We start from the raw sequence: 18,685 nt of genomic DNA, 5'->3' as shown, positions 1-18,685 counted from the left end.
TGACTTGCTGGCACTTCCCACAGAAGTCTTGTGAACGTGAATAAGTGGAAATTAAATAATTGTTTTCCTTAAAACTCCTTCATAAGCTGAAAATTGCGTTCACATCTGGCTCCATCCTTCCTCTGGGGGCTCCTGGCGCGCCGCTCCCGGGACCCTCCTCCCTGGAGAGCTACAGGCCTTGCCAGGGGCACAGAGGCACTGGCAGGGAACAGCTCATGCTGCCCGCGGGGAGTGTAATCCCAGGCACGCCTGGCATTGGGCTCCTCTGGATGCTCTTCCCTCAGGCCCTCTTCTCAGCAGTGACCTGGGTTCTTGGCAAGAAGCTGCTTACATGCTGCCGAAGCTGGAGGAGGAGACAGAAACAGCGTCAGGCAGGCGACACAGACCGGGGGGTGGGGGGACACCACTGCACGCGGGGCGGGGGCGAGGGCGGTCAGGCTCGGCCGAGAGCCAGGGCCAGCCCCTCTCAGCCCCAAGGTCGAGGGGACCAGGCAGGGCAAACAGGTGGCACATGCAGGCGTGGACGAAAACCGCAGGCGTTTCACCCAGCTTTCAACCCCGCTGGTTTAAGTACTAGCTGGGGCCACTCACACTTCTCTGATAGGAAATACATGCGTGTCTGGGCTTAGCAGATGCAAATTACTACATGTAGACTGGACAGACAAAAAGATGCTACCGTGCAGCACAGGGAACTATATGCAGTGTCCTGATAAACTATAATGGGAAAGAATATGAAAAAGAATGTACATGTATGTTTAAACTGAGTCACTTTGCTGCACAGAACAAACTAACCCAACACCATAAATCAACTATACTTCAATTAAAAATCATTAGAGACCTCAAATTTAAAAAATGAATTAAGGAAAAGAAAAGATATGGACACGAGACACCGCTCAAGAGATAAAGAGGGCACACTCCGAGGAGAAGACGGGCCTCCTCGCTGTCCCCCGCTGCCCGGAGCTCTGGGCCACAGCAGCAGCCCCAACACGAGGATGCTGTGGATGGTTCCCGAGATGTTCCCGCACATCCCGGGACACCGTGAGGGATCGCTCCTGCCCAGCCGCCCAGGCAGCAGCGAGGGTGCGCTGGAACGCTGCTTTCTGTTTCCTAGCTCGACACGTCCAGGGACAGTGCTGCCTCCGCACCAATGGAGCTCCCTTCCTGCAGACGGGCGCACAGTTCTCAGCTGTAAGAATGCTCCATGAATCGGCTAACGGCTCTCTCCTGAGGGTGGACACCAGTGTTTCCACCCTTCTGCTGTTACAGAAAATGCAATGAACCTGTCTACGTGATTTAGCATACAAAATGCACGTGCAAATATATTTTCAGGATAAACTCCTAGAGATGGAATTACAGGGGAAAAGGAAATTGAGGTTTAAGGAAAAAAAATAACTCTTGCTTTTGTTTATTTCCCCTGATTTACTGATAATACCGACACATTAACACTGAGCAACTCTGCAGAGCCAAAGCAGGATTTGATACAATCCAGAGTGTTAGAGTCACCTTTTCTGTGTATGTGGTAAGAACATGTAAGATCTACCCTCTCAGCAACTTTCAACTGTAATCACTATCCCAGAACTTTCTCATTTCATAACTCCAAGTATTTACCCTTTGCCCAACATTTCCCCATTTCTCCTACCCCTTGGCCCCTGATAACCACCATACTTCTGTTTCTGCAAGTTCATATTTTCTGGATGCCACATTTATGTGAGAATATACAGTATCTGTCTTTCACTTCTGACTTGGGAAATACAGGGGTTTTTTTTGCCTCACTGTGTGGCTTGTGGGATCTGAGTTCCCCAACAGGGGATCGAACCTGTGGCCCCAGTGATGGAAGTGCTGCGTTCTAACCCCTGGACCACCAGGGAATTTCCAGAAGTACAGTTTTAGTTTTACAAGATACTGTCACATTTTCTTCGTAGATTAACTCCTCCAGCCTTTCTGGCCACTTTTTTTTTTTAAGATTTATTATTCTGTTTTTGGTTTTGGCCAAGCTGGTCTTGGTTGATGAACTCGGGCTCCCTCCGCTGCGGCGAGCAGGGGCTGCTCTCCAGCCGCGGCGCCAGCGCCCCTCCCGGCGGCGGCTCCAGGCGCACGGGCTTCACTAGCGCCTGGCTCAAGGGCTCTGCGCCAAGGCTCAGGAGCTGTGGCGCGCGGGCTTAGTTGCTCTCCGGCAGGTGCAACCTTCCCGCTCCGGGGATCAAACCCGTGTCCCCTGTATTGACAGGTGGATTCTTAACCACCAGGCCCCGCCCCCTCTTTTATTACAAAGGTTGTTTACATTAGGGTTCACTCTTGGGGTTGTACATGTTAAGGTTTTTGACAAGCGTACAGTGTACAGTGATTTGTACCCATCATTACAGTATCGTAGAGTATCTTCACTGCTTTAAAAATCCTCTGGGCTCTGATTTTTTCACCCCTCCCTGCCCTCAACCCCTGGCAATAACCGATCTTTTCACTGTCTCCAGTTAGATTTTTTCTCAGAATGTCATCTAATTGGAATCTTGCAGGATGTAGCCTTCTTGGCTTCTTTCACTCAATACAGTCCCTTGTTCCAAACGTGGGAGCCATCCTCTCACTTTTCTCTGGCAAACATTTCTGTCCTCACACCAATCTCCTTCTGGCTCGGTTCCAGTACATTTAAAAGTTCAAGAAATGGAACAAGTGAACAGGTGATTGACTTCACTGTGAGTCCTGTCCACTGCTGTAGAGAGCTCAAAGCCCTTTCTCATGTTATCCCACAACCTGTATTCTCTCCATTTTACCATTTCTCCATTTCTCTCCATTTTACCAGTTAGGGAACTCAGCAGGGGAGACCCGGACCCCATTCCTTGACCCCTAACTGCTCCCACCACGTCCCACACACCTGGCAGGGAAACCAAGACAAGGCTGCTTCAGGGGCAGTGTCCTCCACTTCCGCTTACTCGTGATCATCGCTAACACTTATGCAACGCCACCAGGACGGACGCTGAGCGCGTACAATGAGCTCCTTCCATGGGCCGTCCTCACTGAACCCCCACCGCAGCGCTCTGGTGGAGTCAGTCACCCCGCTGGACAGGTGAGGGAGCAGAGGCGGAGAGGGTGAAGCTGCAACCAGCAGAGGCGGCACGTGGACAAGTGCATCCATTCCCAGCCCCGCTCTGGGACCCCCAGGCCCTCTCATCTCTCACACACCTTGAGCTACGTTAACACTTCCTCCATGCCGGGCCAGCTGCGTGGAACTTCTTGTGACCAGGGAGAAACCACAAGACAAATCTGGGTTCCTATAGCAGAATTTGGTGTTCTCAGAATCCAAGGTACAAACCTGCTTGCCTATTTCTATAAACTGGTCATGCTGTTGGTACATGCCAAATTTCTAACAGTGTCCCAACGGACATTCAGGAAGTTACATCTATTTCTGAGACTATAATCAAGTCAATCTGCTGAGTCACTGTATTCCTTAAACCTGTCAAATTCCAGCCTAATCCCAGGGCCACACCTCCATCCCACTTGCCCATCCCTGTGCCAGTGGATAGCTGCTGTCACATTAGCCACGATCACCTTGACGTCCATGGGCCCAAGGTGACAGACACCAGGGTGACTTTGATTTCCCAAGCCAGAGCTTAGTTCTCTTTACTCTGGATCACAACCAAGTGAGAATTCCCAAGGTTATTCTGGGTTCATGTCCTCAAAACATGAAAGTAAACACATTTAGCAATAAACTAATTACTTCACCTAGTTCAGAAGTGGGCACACCAAGTCCCTGGGCCAAATCTGAGCCAGTTTTGATAAAGTTCATGACCTAGGAACGGTGTTTACATCTTTATAGACAGTCCTAAGAAAAAGGATAATGTGACAGATCACAGCCTGCAAAGCCTTGGCTATCTACTAGGCGACCCTTCAGAGCAGCAGCCTGCAGACCCCTGACCCCGCTGCTCCTTCCTCCCCTCAGAGGCAGCGACCTGCCCCGCTGTCCCTAGCCCCTACCCAGACTCCGCCATGGAGTACCAGACTCCAGGACACACAATAGCAACTAGCCAACTCTGAACAATCCTCCCGCGGATTCTTAGAAGTAGGGACGAGGTAAGAAAGCAGTGGGTATCAGACGGGTCCCCAAGCATGTTGCTGGATCGCAGAGCAGCCATCACAGCCAGAGGTGCAAGTGCCTTAAGGCCCCTTAACACGGACTTCAGTCTCTGGAAATATGGCAAACTGCTCACATCAGAACTCTGTCACACCGGTTTCTAGATAAATGCTCTTGTAGGAAAGGCAACCATTTTGCTTCATGTAAACAAGACTGCAACTCCTTGACAGGAAGCAGGGTAAGTCATCAGCGCAAAGCAATAGTCACTCCTTCTCTTTACCTCCCCCACTTTCAGCCAAATCCAGAGTCACTTGGACCAACGTTCCCCCAGGAGTCTAGCCAGTCCAAGGCAACCCTAAGAACCAACGAGTTCTGAGCCGTTCGGGAGGGAAGGTGGTCTCATCCTAGGAAGCTGACAGCCCCCCTCTAAGCTAACTAGGCTCTTCAACCCCGGGGTACAAACCGGAGCCCCCAGATGGGTCACTTTTCAGGGCTTCTCAGTTCTCAGGGTGACTAGCTCAGGGCACACACTCCATGCCACGCACCATGTTAGGTATGAACGCATGCTGTGGTAAACACACACACCTACAGGCACGTTTTCAGCAAAAAGGCACACACACAGTCACCACTTCACACTTTGATGACTGTCAACAAGAAGAGAGTCCTGGGTGGAGACAAGGTACCTCTCATACACTGCTGGTGAGAATGTAAACTGTTGTGTCCACTGTGGAAAACAGTACAGTGCTTCCTCAAAAAAATAAAAACAGAATTAACCATACGATCCAGGAATCTCACTCTTCGGCCTATATCCAAAGAAAATAAAAAACATTAATTCAAAAAGATACATGCACTGCAATGTTCCTGGCCGCATTATTTGCAAGATACAGAAGGAACCTAAGTATCCATCAACAGAAGAATGCATAAAGACACACAATGGAATACCATTCAGCCATAAAAAGATGAAATGTTGCCATTTGCAGCAATGTGGATGGACTGGGAGGGCATTATGCCAAGTGAAATAAGTCAGAGACTAGAGAATGTAACAAAAAAGAAGCCAAGTCACAGATACAGAAAACAAGCCAGTGGTTACCAGTGGGGAGAGGGAAGGGGTAACCAAAGGGTAAGTGATTAAGAGGTATAAACTATTAGGTATAAAATAAGCTACAAGGACATACTATTCAACAGTGATGATACAGTCAATATTCTATAGTACTAATAACTATAAGTGGAGTATAACCTTTAAAAATTATGAATCACTATATGGTTCACTTGTAACATATAATGTTATACATCAACTATACTTCAATTTATATATATATATATATATTTTTAAAAAACAAAACAAAACAAACAAGAGTCCTGGAAGAGAAAATAATAGAGGGAGGGATCTTACAAATTTAAATTGGGGCTTCTAAACCAATTCTGACTTGATCACCAGGCATGTGGTGCTGAGTTGCTTCGGTTGTGTCCAACTCTCTGCGATCCTATGGACTACAGCCTGCCAGGCTCCTCTGTCTCTGGGATTCTCCAGGCAATACTGGAGTGGGTTGCCATTTCCTTCTCTGGGGGATCTTCCTGACCAGGGATGAACACGTCTCCTGCACTGGCAGGCAGGTTCCTTACCACTAGCACCACCTGGGAAGCCCAGGCAGGGACTACTACATTCCCAGCACCAGGAACTTCTTTTCCGTCAGCTCTCGGTGGCTCTGTGACACCCTACACTTCAGGAGACCGCACCTGCTGTCCAGGGAGATGTCATACACCCATTCAGAAACAAGACAACACGCCACTGTATGAAAAATAAGTGCTCAGCTGACACAGAGATAGCATATTTTTAAAGCATACTAAGCACAATGTCTGTTGCACAGGTTAGATCTCAATAAATGGTACCTATGATCACTTCATTGTTATCAGATTATGACCTGAGTGCTGTCCACAATTCTAAGTACCAAACTTTAAGAGGCTGGATGGGGAGGGAGGCATTTCAAAACATATCACAAAATCCACAAACCACAAGCTACTACACGGTGCCTAGCAAGCACTAAGAGCTCAGACAAAGGTCAGCTGTCAAGAAATGTGAATGAAGACTACAGTGAGGTGGCAAAAAACGTTTCTGATAACCCATCCTATTGGTGAAAAAAAGAAAATACCCTCAAATACTGCTGACTGGCATGTACAAGGGTACGACCTCTACACAGAACAATTCAGCACTCACCATCAGAATTTAAATTACATATAACCTTAGGTCCAGCAACTATACTTCTAAAAACTCATACTAAACATAAACAGGAACAGTAGTACTCAATCTGGGGCAACTGATTCTACCCACCTTGGGACCATTTGGTAATGTCCGCAGACAGGAATCAAAAGAAAAGACATTAGATTTGAACCCTAACTTGATCACCTTACTAGTCTGAGTGTGTGTGCGTATATGTGTGCTCTGCTCTTCAGTCAAGTGTGACTCTTTTGCGACCCTGTGGACTACAGCCCCCCAGGCTGCTCTGTCCTTAGGATTCCCCAGGCAAGAAGACTGGAGTGGGCTGCCATTTCCTCCTCCAGGGGATCTTCCCAACCCAGGGATCGAACTCCAGTCTCCCGTATTGGCAGGCAGATTCTTTACCAGTCACCCCGCTGGGAAGCCCAGTCTGTTATTTTGGGTAAATTACTTAAATTTCTTTAAGCTTCTGTTCAACAACACCTACCAAAAAAACTGTTCACTTTTCACAGTGCCTAGAACAAGTAAAATTCGCTCAGTCGTTGCCAACTCTTTGCAACCCCATGGACTATAAAGTCCATGGAGTTCTCCAGGCCAGAATACTGGAGTGGGTAGCCTTTCCTTTCTCCAGGGGATCTTCCCAACCCAGGGATTGAACCCAGGTCTCCCGCATTGCAGGCAGATTCTTTGCCAGCTGAACCACCAGGGAAGCCTAGAACAAGGGAAATGTTCAAAACACATCAACTATTATTACTATTATGCTAAGTTCCTGTTACTACAGAGAAGGGGCACTGGAAGGTGTTTCCCAAGAAGTCATGACGTAACACTTAGGAGAAATCTGTTTTCGACACTACTGCTGCAGGAAGATGTTTACAACCCCAAAGATGACTAGAGCAAGCCACAACTTTATTAGTCAATCACTGAGAATTCTAATCCAAGCTCTTCTAATGGCTTAAATTATTGAGCCTTGGAAGAGTTAAGTGACTGAGATGAGCCACAAAGCTGGCCTGTTAGAGGCAGGACTACACCTCAGATCTGCATCCCCCTCTAGGGGTCTTTCTGTGTCCTAGGCTGGCCTCTCCTTTGCTCTGGAGCAAGTATCCACTTTTCCGAGTTTACTCGGTCAGGTCACAGACCCAGCAAATGCCCCCATTTTGATACGATGGTAAATAAAGGCACACACACAGAGGAAATGTACGCTGGTCAGCTTCAGGGTCATGGTCTTAACTGAGATAGACCTCAGTTAAGGCCTAAATACTTTCTCCTTGCCCAGAAGGGCCTCCCATGAGTTGGATCTGGGTAATAAGTAACGTGGAACCAAGTTCAACATAAAGCAACATCACTGGAAAAGAAAAAAAAGGACAAAGATACAGGACACATTGCTATTCTGGGGTCATCAGTTGAAGAAAGGGCAATTTGATTTGCTGGGGCTGTAAGACCCTGAACAATGCTCTCAGAACTCCATTTCAAAATTGGTGCTTTGATATCTGAGTATTGTATGTGTAACTGGAAGCATCTTCCTGCCCTTCTTTTTTCAAGACCTTTCTGTCTGGTTTATTTTACTTGGCATAATCCCTTTGAGAACCATTCAGGGCTGCCCATGGCAGTCCCTACTGCTGAACTGTTGCCTGGGTAGAACAGGCCACAGCTTCTTTACCCACTCACCCAGCAACTGGTCCTTCCAGTCAGGGACTGTTACAAATAAAGCCGCTACCTACCAGCCATGTAAGGTCACACACTTTCACTTCTCCTGGATAAACACAAATACCTAGGAGTGGAAAGAGGTAGCATTTAGCTTTTGATGAAACTGCCAAACCAGTTTCTGAACTGGTTGGACCATCTTGTGTTAATTCTCACCAACAGTGTCTGAAAGTTCTATCTGCTCTACATCCTCACCAACACTTGTTACAATCAATCTTTTTAAATTTAGACAGGCTAATAGATGTGAGGTGGTATCTCATAGTTTTGTGTTTCCCTCGTGACCAATGATATGAAGCATCTTTCGTGTGCTTACCGGCCATCTGTATGTTTTCCCTGGTGAAGCGTGCAAATCTTTTGCCTATTTTTTATTGGGTTATTTTATTATTGAGTTTTGTCACTAGCCATTTTTTAAAAGTCAAGCTCCCTCACCCCTATGACTAAGCAGTCTTACTTACAATGAGAAAGCATTTCATCACAAAAGCAAAATCTGTGAAACACAGGGGACTTCTTTGTTCAACTTGCCACAAGGTATCAACAACCCTAAATAGGCAAAGAGAAATCACCTCAACAGGAAAGAAAAAAACAAACTCATGACCAAAACCACAAACTTGGACGTCCCTGATGGCACAGTGGATGGGACTCTGACCACCAATTCAGGGGACAGGGGTTCGATCCCTGGTCTGAGAAGATTCCACCTGCCATGGAGCAACTAAGGTTGGGCCCCACAGCTGCTGAAGCCTGAGCTCTAGAGACCACAGTCTGCAACAAATAAGCCACTGCAGCGCGAAGCCTTTGCACTGCAACGAGGAGGAGCCCCCGTTCACCGAAATTTGAGAAGGCCCGCTCACACAATAAAGACCCAGTGCAACGGAAAAAAAAAACTCCAACCTCAGACCTGCATTCTACCAGGAACATAAAACGCTCTTTCATCTCTGTGTTCAGTTGACAGTGATTCTGTGCTGCCCGACACAACAGCCACTAACCACGTATAACCCCTGAGTGCTGGGGAACGAGGACAGTCGAAATTGAAATGAGCTGTAAAAACAGACACTGGAATTTCAGTGATTTAAGGTGAAAAAACAGGAATGTAAAAGATCTCACTAAGAGCTTGTATGTTACTGAAACATATACATTACTGTATGTAAAATTAGCCAGCCAGTGGAAATTTGCTGTGTGATGCAAGGAGCTCAACTCTGACGCTCTGTGACATCCTAGAGGGGTGAGACGCAGTGGGAGGTAGGAAGAAGTTCAAGAAGGAGGGGATACACATACACCTATGGCTGATTCATGTTGATACACGACAGAAACCAACACAACACCGTAAAGCAATTATTCTCCCATTAAAAATAGATAATTTAACAAAGGGCTTGTATGTTGATTACATGTTGAACAGATATTCTGGATAATTTGGGTTAAATTATTAAAATTATTTCACCTGTTTTACTTAGCACTGACCACAAACTTTGAAGGCAGACCTTGAAGATAATGAAAACTCCAATGCGTAAGGAAAAAAATACATGCCACGTATCTTCCCCTCCCTTGTCCTCTGAGGTGTGAAGAGAACTGTGCAAAGGAGGGGCTAAGAATTGGACTCAGGAGTCCAGTCTGAGGCTGGATGCTCAGCTCTGTTCCTTTCTGCTCTGTGTGACTGTCAATAAGTTATTCACCTTCTGTGGATTTAAGTTCCCTCACTGGTTTTTTGGTTTGTTTTTCTATTTAAAACGTCAACGGAAGTATACTATATGCCTACGTTTTACAAAGTACTTTCCTGGAGTTGCAGATCTTGAGCTCACAGTTTAATAGGAAGCAAACACCCTAACAACTCTTATCCACGACAAATGCTTCAACAGAGCAGGCCAGCCTCCACATGGCTGGTGGTGTGTGCATGTCCATGTTTTATAGGAAAGAGCGCCTTAAAGGACTTACGGGGAATCCCAAGCTTCTCCTAACTCTAAAATTCATTCCTCATGCTACAGGGCACTGATGACACTTGCTCAGGTACCCACCCTGCCATGAGCCTAATGATACAGTGAGAAGTAAATGACCTGCCGTGACGAGGTTCTGTTTTACCTAAAGAAACAATTCTGCAGTACAGCTCAAGCTTGACCAGAACCATATTCTCCAGCACACACCACCTTCGCCCCTCAAAAAAAAAATACAATTCCCCCCAACCACGCCATGTCTTCAGGGGTAATGATTTACCAAGATACCCAGATGCTGTTCACTGGAGCCGCATTTCCATAAGATAGGTGTGCATGACAATTACTGTATTTAGGTCACAAACTCACAGAAGAAAAGTCCATCCTGAAAGTAAATTTATAAACAATTATGTCATATCATACAAACTGAACTTATAAGCAAACTCAGAGAAGTCTACATACAAGAATTACAGCATCCCTCGGGCAGCATTTAAGGGTAAAAAAAAAATTAAGGCCCAGATACTGAATTTACCTGTCTTACTTGAGACAAGGAAACTTAATTGGATAAAGTACACTAGAAAATGCAGATTATGGTTTAAAAGAAAAAAAGTCTAACCCATAATGCAACACACGCAGTGCTGGATTCTTATCTGCTCACATCAAGGAAGGATGTTTTATGGGAGGGTGCTATTGTTTTCCAGGCTACCAAGAGCAAAACATCAAGGGTAAGTAAGTAAGTTGCTCAGTCCTGTCCAACTCTTTGTGACCCCATGGCCTATAGCCCACCAGGCTCCTCTGTCCATGGGATTCTCTAGGCAAGAATAGTGGAGTGGGTTGCCACTGCCTTCTCCAGGGGATCGTCCCAAACCAGGGATCAAACCCGGGACTCCTGGGTTCCAGGCAGATTCTTTACTGTCTGAGCCACCAGAGAAGCCAAGGGTTAACCCCCCTAAAAATAATTCCAGTTTCTCTTAGTCACACTTCATTAAATAGCTATGAGTGTAATCTAAATCTTCAAGTTTGTTCTCATTCTCAGTCTGGAATTCCACTTTTAAGGTCAGCATCTTCCCATGTTTCCTCAAAGCTATGGTGAAAACTCCTCAATCTGTCCCAAGTCTAGCTTAAGAAATAATTTAACGCCTATCCCAAAGTTTCATTATTCCAGATTTTGGCAGAAAGGATCATATTTGCCCACCCTAGCCCTTCGTTGGAAGAGTTTTCAATCACAGCCCTTTCACACTTTTCTCTTTTCCAGAAAAAACGCCAAAGGCAAGCAGCAGGGTACAGGAGGAAGACTAGATGCGGCCTTGGGAGATGTCTTTTCCAGCCTCAGTTCAACCTCTCACACTCCCTGCAGATCCGGACAAGTCACTGAACCTCCCTGGGCCTTGAGGGTTCATCAGAAATGAAAGTTAAGACAAGATGCTCTGGAAGCTCTCATCCCCACCTTTTGTTTTAACCTGTCCTCTAGCAGCTTAATTATTTTAGATGTCTTTTCCCATCCCTCTTCAATGCCATTGTGTGTTTCTGAGTTGAAGGCCTTGTAATGGTAGGCTCAGTCCCAATGCAGTCATAAAGTAACATTTTTATTCTGACTCTTAAGCTACTTTTGACATCAAGGATTTATCCCAGAGATATGGGGGTGGCGTGAGGGGGATGAGACGAGCTCAGTCATAGGTGAGCTCGTGGGTTTGGCTGAGGCATACACCACGGTTCGCTGCTCTATCTACTTCTCTGTCTGAAATTCTAAATACAAGATTGAAAAAAAAGTCGTTGTGAAAACGAGAAAAGAATATCCAACTGGCATTAACACTGGGCTCTTTTTCTACAATCTTTGGTCTAAGGATAACTGCTTTTCATGCCATTTCTCTTGGTCTGAGGTAGAATCTACACGACACGGGGCAGAAGTACTCGAACTTCAACCAAAATTAAGGGAAATGAACCAGAAAGGGAAATTCTTCAACGGACCTCAATAAGGTTATTCACACGGCACAGAGACCTTCCCTGGACGGTGAGGCACTAAGGTCCGGTACGGGGCTGTCTTCCACAGAAGTGTGGTGTTTCATACGGTGTACATTTCCCCTAACTTTTCAACGGCAAAAGTTAAAAGCCCTCGGTGACACGGTAAGCCAGGAAATAAACTAATTCCTCTGGGAGGAGGATGCTTCGCGGGTCGTGAAATCAAAACGGAAAGGCAAGGATTTTGAGGCTTGAGAAATCCTCAAGAAAAGCAAAATGGGGCTCCCTTCGGTATCAAGAGCGGAAAACCGACATCCCGGGGCCGCCTCAGCCGTTACGGCGAAGGCGCCTCCCCGCGACCTCTCACACGCCGGGGGCGCGGGGGCGCGGGGACGCGGGCCCGGCCCCGGACGGAGGGCGCGGCGAGGACGGGCGGGCCGCTCCAACGCCCGGAACCCCCCACCCCGGCAGCGGCAGTGGTGCCTCCCGACGCCGGGGCGGCGCAGGGAGAGGGCGGTCCCGCGACCGGGCCCTCGAGGCCACCGGCCCAAACCCCCAGCCCCGCTAGAGGCCCATGACCTTCAGGAAGCGGCGGCCGCGCACGACTCACCAAGCACGAGGCTCCGAACGCCAAATGCCTCCGCGGACCGTCCGTCCCGCCCTTGCCGCCACTGCCGCCGCCGCCGCCGCCGGCCCCAGGCGTGCGTAGGGACGTGCGCGCGCCCGCCCTTTGTCTACGCCGCCTTGACGTGACCCTCGCGTCCCAGCCCCACCCCCGCCCGCCACCGTCTAACCTCAAGCCCCGCACCCACGCGCCGGCGCGCGCCCGGCCGGGCTGGGCGTGGCCCCGAGGGGCGGGGCGATAGGGGGCTGGGCGCCGGGAGATGAGCAGACGGGGCGCCGAGTGGTGGGCCGGGGAGGCGGGGCCCAGAGGAGGGCGGGACTGAGGAGGCGGGGCTTCGAGGGGCGGGGCGCGGGGAGACGGGCAGATGGGGCGCCGAGTGCTGGGCCGGGGAGGCGGGGAGCCGAGGGGGCGGGGCGGGAGGCGGAGAGGCGGGCTGCCGCGTCGCTAGCTCCATGTGGGCGCGCCCAGGAGCTGCGGAGCTGCCAGCTGGAGGGCGAAGACCGTTGCCCCGGCCGGGCTAGCTGCTGCAGAGACCAGTATTGAGCGCCCTGGGCGCTCCTGGCGCGTGCCTTCTCGAGACTCCCGCTCTAATAAGGGGAAAGTGAAAAAGTGAAAGTGAACTCGCTCAGTCGTGTCCGACTCTTTGCGACCCCGTGGGCTGTAGCACACCAGGCTCCTCCATCCATGGGATTCTCCAGGCAACAAAACTGGAGTGGGCTGCCATTTCCTAAAGACGGGTCTCCACGCTTCTGCGCTGCGCCAGGACCTGAATACTGGCTGCTTCGCCCTAGGAACACTCGTTGTAGGTTCTGAAGAGAGTGAAATCAGCCCTGATTAGCTAAAAGAGGCTTGAGTCACGAAACGGCCTTGTCATCTTGGGGCCGTCGTGAGTATACAGTGAGATACAGATCACTTGCGGTCGGCACGCTCCAGAAATGCTAGCTGTCATCATCACCACCACCACATTCATCAGTCTCCTTTGCCAGCTAGCGAAAACCCAAGGAGTTCAAGGGTTGGTGTTGGCATTTCCGAATCCCCTCTAAGGTGCAACTTTCCAATGTCTACCTCAACTTGGAACCAACCTCTCTGCTAAAGTCTGGTTACTGCCTGCAGAAGTTTGCACGTGTTTTTCTCACCATGTCTTCAAACTTCAAACGCCTGACCCGAGCTTATATCATCTGTCCTAAAGTTGATCCTCCTATTTAAAAAATTAGCCCTTTCCTTCTTAAAAGGTCAAGCCCTCTCTCCTAGTTTATTCTGCACACTGGTGTCAGATTGCCAGTTCATGCTAAATGATCTGACAGTGGGTCTTGAGGTCCATATTCTTAGACCTCAAAATCGACATGTAAGAATGATGACTTTGCTCCCAGACACAGGGTTGCTCCTCCTCATGCTAAATGTTACCATACCTGTGGGACTTTTCCCGAATTCATTAACTCAATCATTTATCCATTCTTTAACGAACTTTGGTCCCAGTGGTGCAAAGCTGAATAATGCATGGCTGTCTCTAATCTTCAACTAGATTAAGTTCTGTAAAAGAAGAAACTGGACATCATCAGTGTCAGGGATCGGGCTTTAAAGTGGCCACCACCATCAAAACTGCTTTTTGGGTTCTTGCATCTGCTCTCCTTTCTTGACCCAGGATCAGTCAAAACGTAGGAGTCATCCATTCACCTGCTTTGCTCATACGTATTCGTGTTTAAATTTCTTCACGATTCTTACCATACACTGCAGTTCTTTGTGCATAGTAATTCTGAAATTTAAAAATATTTTACACATACTAGAGAGTGAACACAAATGCTGTTGATCAGTTCTTTGCCCAATCAAATAGTAGACTCAGTTGTTGGTTATCAACACACACACACACACATGAGAATAGGCACACACATTCCCTGGGACTGTCTCTAATCCTCTTGAGTTCAGGAAGGTAATCAAACTTCATTCCAAAGAGGAAGCCAATAAGAACTGGTCTAATATAGTTCCCTTAGGCTTCAAAGTTTTGTTTGCAAAGGCCAATAATCCGGGCACATCTCTCTCATGGTCATTTCTAGGCAGGAGGAATACAAATGGGAGGAAGAAAATAACAAGGAATGGTTGAAAAATTAGACACAAAGTAGGTTTACCTACAGAGGACGCCTGTTGCCGAAAGCATGATCAGGCTTATATCCAACAGCAAACCCCTTGTCACTGTGAATTTATACTTTTAGATTATTATTAAAGGTATTTTCACATTCTAGAATGAGCATACTCTCATACTACAAAATGACATGAGTAATTTTAAAAACCTGATGAAGGATAGTCCTTTAAGAGTTGGGGATCACAGGGTTCAGGGGCTCAGTGAGAAGTTTAATAACTTCCCCCACCATCCTAACTTTGAGTTCTTTTCCCAAAATGAGCCTCTACAATCACTGCATTTGCTGTGTGTGTGACACACAGTCTTATGAACTGGGAAGATACTTTTTTCAAAAGATACTCTTTCTCCCAGTACAAACATCCCGCAAGTATGCTGTATACCTTCTCTCCTCCTATCCAAGTCACCTGCTGTGTGTGCAAAGCCTTTGACATTTATTGAGAGGTGAATCCTCAACTAGAAACATTGATTTCCAACCCTCAAGAGGAAATGTCAAATTAAGCAAAAGTTGGGTTCTTTTAAAAAAAATGTATTGTGGTGAAATACACATAAAATTGACCATCCTAACCACTTCTAAGTATGCAGTTCAGCAGTGTTAAGTATATTCACATTGTTGGGCCATTAACCTCCAGAAATGTATCATCTTGAAAAAAGAAAACTCTATATCCATTAAACAAAGCTCCCCATTCCCCTTTTCCCCAGCTCTAGGCAACCACCATTCTACTCTCTGTTTCTATGAGTTTGATACTCAAACCTCAGACCTCAAACCTCATGTAAATGAAGTCATAAGATTCATGTCTTTTTGTGACTGGCATAATTCACTTAGCATAATGTCCTCCAGCTTCATCCAGAATTTCCTTCCTTTTTATGGCTAAATAATATTTCATCATAGGTATAGGTCACATTTTCTTCAGTCAGTCATTCATTGGTGGGCGTTTGAGTTGCTTCCACCTTTTGGATACTGTGAATAATTCTGGTATGATATGAATGTACAAATATATGAGATCCTGCTTTTAATTGTCTTATTTATACACCCCTAAACGGAGTTGCTGTATTGTTTGGTAGTTCTATTTTTAATATTGAGGGGAACCACCATTTGAAATGTTATTCTTTGATACATGAGTCTGGAGTTGGGAGGAGAAATCCAAGCTTGTGATGTAAATTTGAGACTCATCAGAATATGGATGATATAGATTTTGGATGAGAGTAATACAAGAACATTCGGACTTCAGTAGGACTTTGCAGGCAAGAGCAAAATGAAGACGGGTTTTTCAGTTTGTATTTGTGGTCCTCAGTATGAAAATACATGAACTTGATTTTGCCGGTTCACAGCAGGATAGTCTGGCTTTGGGTACTGATTTTTGTAGTAATCAAGCCTACAGGAGTCTCTGATAACAAGATAAGGCTCATTCATAACTGATAAGGCTCAGTTAATTTAGCTGGATAACTGAAATGCTAAATTAACTAATAGAATTAGGTTAATAATAGAATTGGGATAAGAGAATCCATAGGTCAGTTTATACTCTTAATAGCAGGAAATCTACTTGGGAAACTAAACCATCATCAATAGGTTGTTTGTTGACTATAAAATTTAAGAAAAGAAAAATGGAATGTGTGACTCTAAAGGCTCTAGCAATTGGATACACCCGCCCTCAGAGTCTACTTGTATAGCATTCTACCTGCCACGTGGCTGAGAAAACCTTGGCTGAGCAGAGCATCCTCTTGGATGAATACGGAAAACTACTTCTTTTACCCAGCTCTCTGTTTTCTAACATTCACACCCACCTGTCATTACCACCTCCTTTAAGTTGCCTTTCTGAGAGTCTCAAGAAAAGGAAAATGAAAAGGAGAGCTTCAGTTGGTTTGATAATAACTCAAAAAGTAGCTTTAGTTTAAGCTAACTAAAATGCAATTTCTGGCTAACATCTGGTCACCTTTTAGAGACTCATGTTAGCGGTCAACTCCAACAGGATGTGTTCTCTGATTTCTCTCTGCTGTCCCTATCACTCTTAGTCCAGGGACTGAAACTGCACCCTTGACAGGGAAACTGGGGAGTCCTAACCATGGACCAGCAAGGAATTCCCTATTCATTTTTTTGTTATCTCTTTATGTGTCTGGCTTTCTTCGCTGGGCTGTGAATTTCTAAAATGCATCTTTCCATTCCCAACAGTGAATATAAAGTCTGGCACATAGCAGTTGCTCAAAAATCAATGTTTGTTAAATGAGTAAAACCTACACAGTGTAACTACCAGAAACTTGACAAATTATTTATGCAGTTATTGAAATCATGCAATGAGCTAGTACTGAATGCCTGAAATTTGGTAGACAATACATACTCTATATAGGGAAAAATAGTAAAAGGGGTTTTTAACAGGAAAAATACCAGAGCTCAGTGAATGGACACATTACCAAGATAGAAAGAGGGTTATAAATTAGGCCAGTTTATCTTAGTCTCGATTCTTCAAAGGTCAAAAGAGTCCTGGACCACTTTCATTTTTTTTTTTTTTTAGATTATCACTAGAAAAAACTTTACAGGATCATAGTTGTGACATATAGTACATATATATTTCCAAAATTAATAATTTTAATAGGAAAGGGGGGCAATAAACACAGCTGTGCTATTTACAATGTAGCCCAAAGTGGGGTTTGGCTGTTCACTGCTCAAAAGTCAAAAAAAAGGCCAAGTTGGTGGAAGGGGAAGGTTGCTTTATTTTGGATGCTGGCAACTGGTGGTGGGGGTAACATGAGGCATGGCAGACTCCTAGTCAAAGGCTGGCTCCCTGCCCCCAACCAGTGGGCAAGAGCTTTTATAAGCTGAGGGAGTGGGCTACTTGTAGAAACAGCACAGTCAGCTCTGACCATCATCTTGAAATTGGTCATCGATGGTCTGACCAGGGTCATCTTGACTGTTGTAAGTACAGTTACTTTTCAGTTCCAGGGTCATTTCGCTCCCATGTCTTTGAGGCCAGTTCTTATCATTGTGGCAGCTTATGTCATGGCCATAGTCTAGTCATCATGTAGTTAACTTCTTCCACCTGGCGGGGGTTTCAGTATCTACAAGAAGGCTCACAGGATATGGCTCAGAATATAGCCCTTGAGCAGAATGACAGGTCTTTAACTATGCTTATTGACTAAGCTATCATTATTTTTTAGTCTTGTTGGGTTGTTTTCCTTTGTTTCTGCATTTTCTCACTTCCCCGATTAAACTTGTTCTCTGGCTAAATTTTTCCATAGACAAAAGGCAGGTGGAGGATGTGGCGGGGGTGGGGGGATGGGGGGGAAGGACCAGAGAATACTGCTTCATTTCAATAAAACTTTATAAAATTATCTAATATGAATTCAAAGTGCAATACAGGCTTGTGAAATTCAAAGACAATAATGAGTAGCATCTTTTATCAATCCTGTTAGCTACGGCTGTGGTTGGATGCATAACAATACTGGAGATAATACCAAAAGTCTAGATTCCAGACCCCAGTAATTGTGAGACCTGACCCACACGATCTTCCAGACTTCCCCTCCCCAGTGGTGGGTCTTAACATAAGCTGCATTTTTTCAGAGGCTCCTTGATGAGATTTCAGAAATCCAGTTTCATTACAAATAGATTATAATGCTTGCTCCTTGGAAAAAAAGCTGTGACCAATCTAGACAGCATATTAAAAAGTGGAGACATTACTTTGCTGGCAAAGGTCTGTTTAGTCAAAGTTATGGCTTTTCCAGTAGTCATGTATGGATGTGAGAGTTGGACCATAAAGAAAGCTGAGCACTGAAGAATTGATGCTTTTGAACTATGGTGTTGGAGAAGACTCTTGAGAGTCCCTTGGACTGCAAGGAGATCCAGCCAGTCCATCCTAAAGGAGATCAGTCCTAAATATTCATTGGAAGGACTGATGCTGAAGCTGAAACTCCAATACTTTGGCCACCTGATGTGAAGAACTTACTCATTGGAAAAGACCCTGATGCTGGGAAAGATTTGAGGGCAGGAGGAGAAGGGGACGACAGAGGATGAGACGGTTGGATGGCATCACTGACCCAATGGACATGGGTTTGGGTGGACTCCAGGAGTTGGTGATGG

General features: G+C 46.2%; 1 protein-coding gene across 1 annotated transcript in view; it reads right to left on the bottom strand.

Moving 5' to 3' along the window:
• Window positions 1-17,726, bottom strand: part of GPAT4 (glycerol-3-phosphate acyltransferase 4) — a 33,538-nt gene extending 15,812 nt beyond the window's left edge. Inside the window, exons 1-2 of the mRNA XM_043454016.1 lie at window positions 17,722-17,726; window positions 5,796-5,800 (exon numbers count right to left, since the gene is read on the bottom strand). The gene's annotated coding sequence lies outside the window, so the exon portion shown is untranslated. The remainder of the gene's footprint in view (window positions 1-5,795; window positions 5,801-17,721) is intronic.
• Between the last annotated feature and the right edge of the window lie 959 nt (window positions 17,727-18,685).

The sequence above is a fragment of the Cervus canadensis genome, chromosome 31 (assembly GCF_019320065.1).
Source record: "Cervus canadensis isolate Bull #8, Minnesota chromosome 31, ASM1932006v1, whole genome shotgun sequence".
In the NCBI taxonomy this organism is placed as follows: domain Eukaryota; kingdom Metazoa; phylum Chordata; class Mammalia; order Artiodactyla; family Cervidae; genus Cervus; species Cervus canadensis.
Note: the sequence above shows the minus strand (reverse complement) of the source record. Positions and strands in the feature narration are given on the sequence as shown.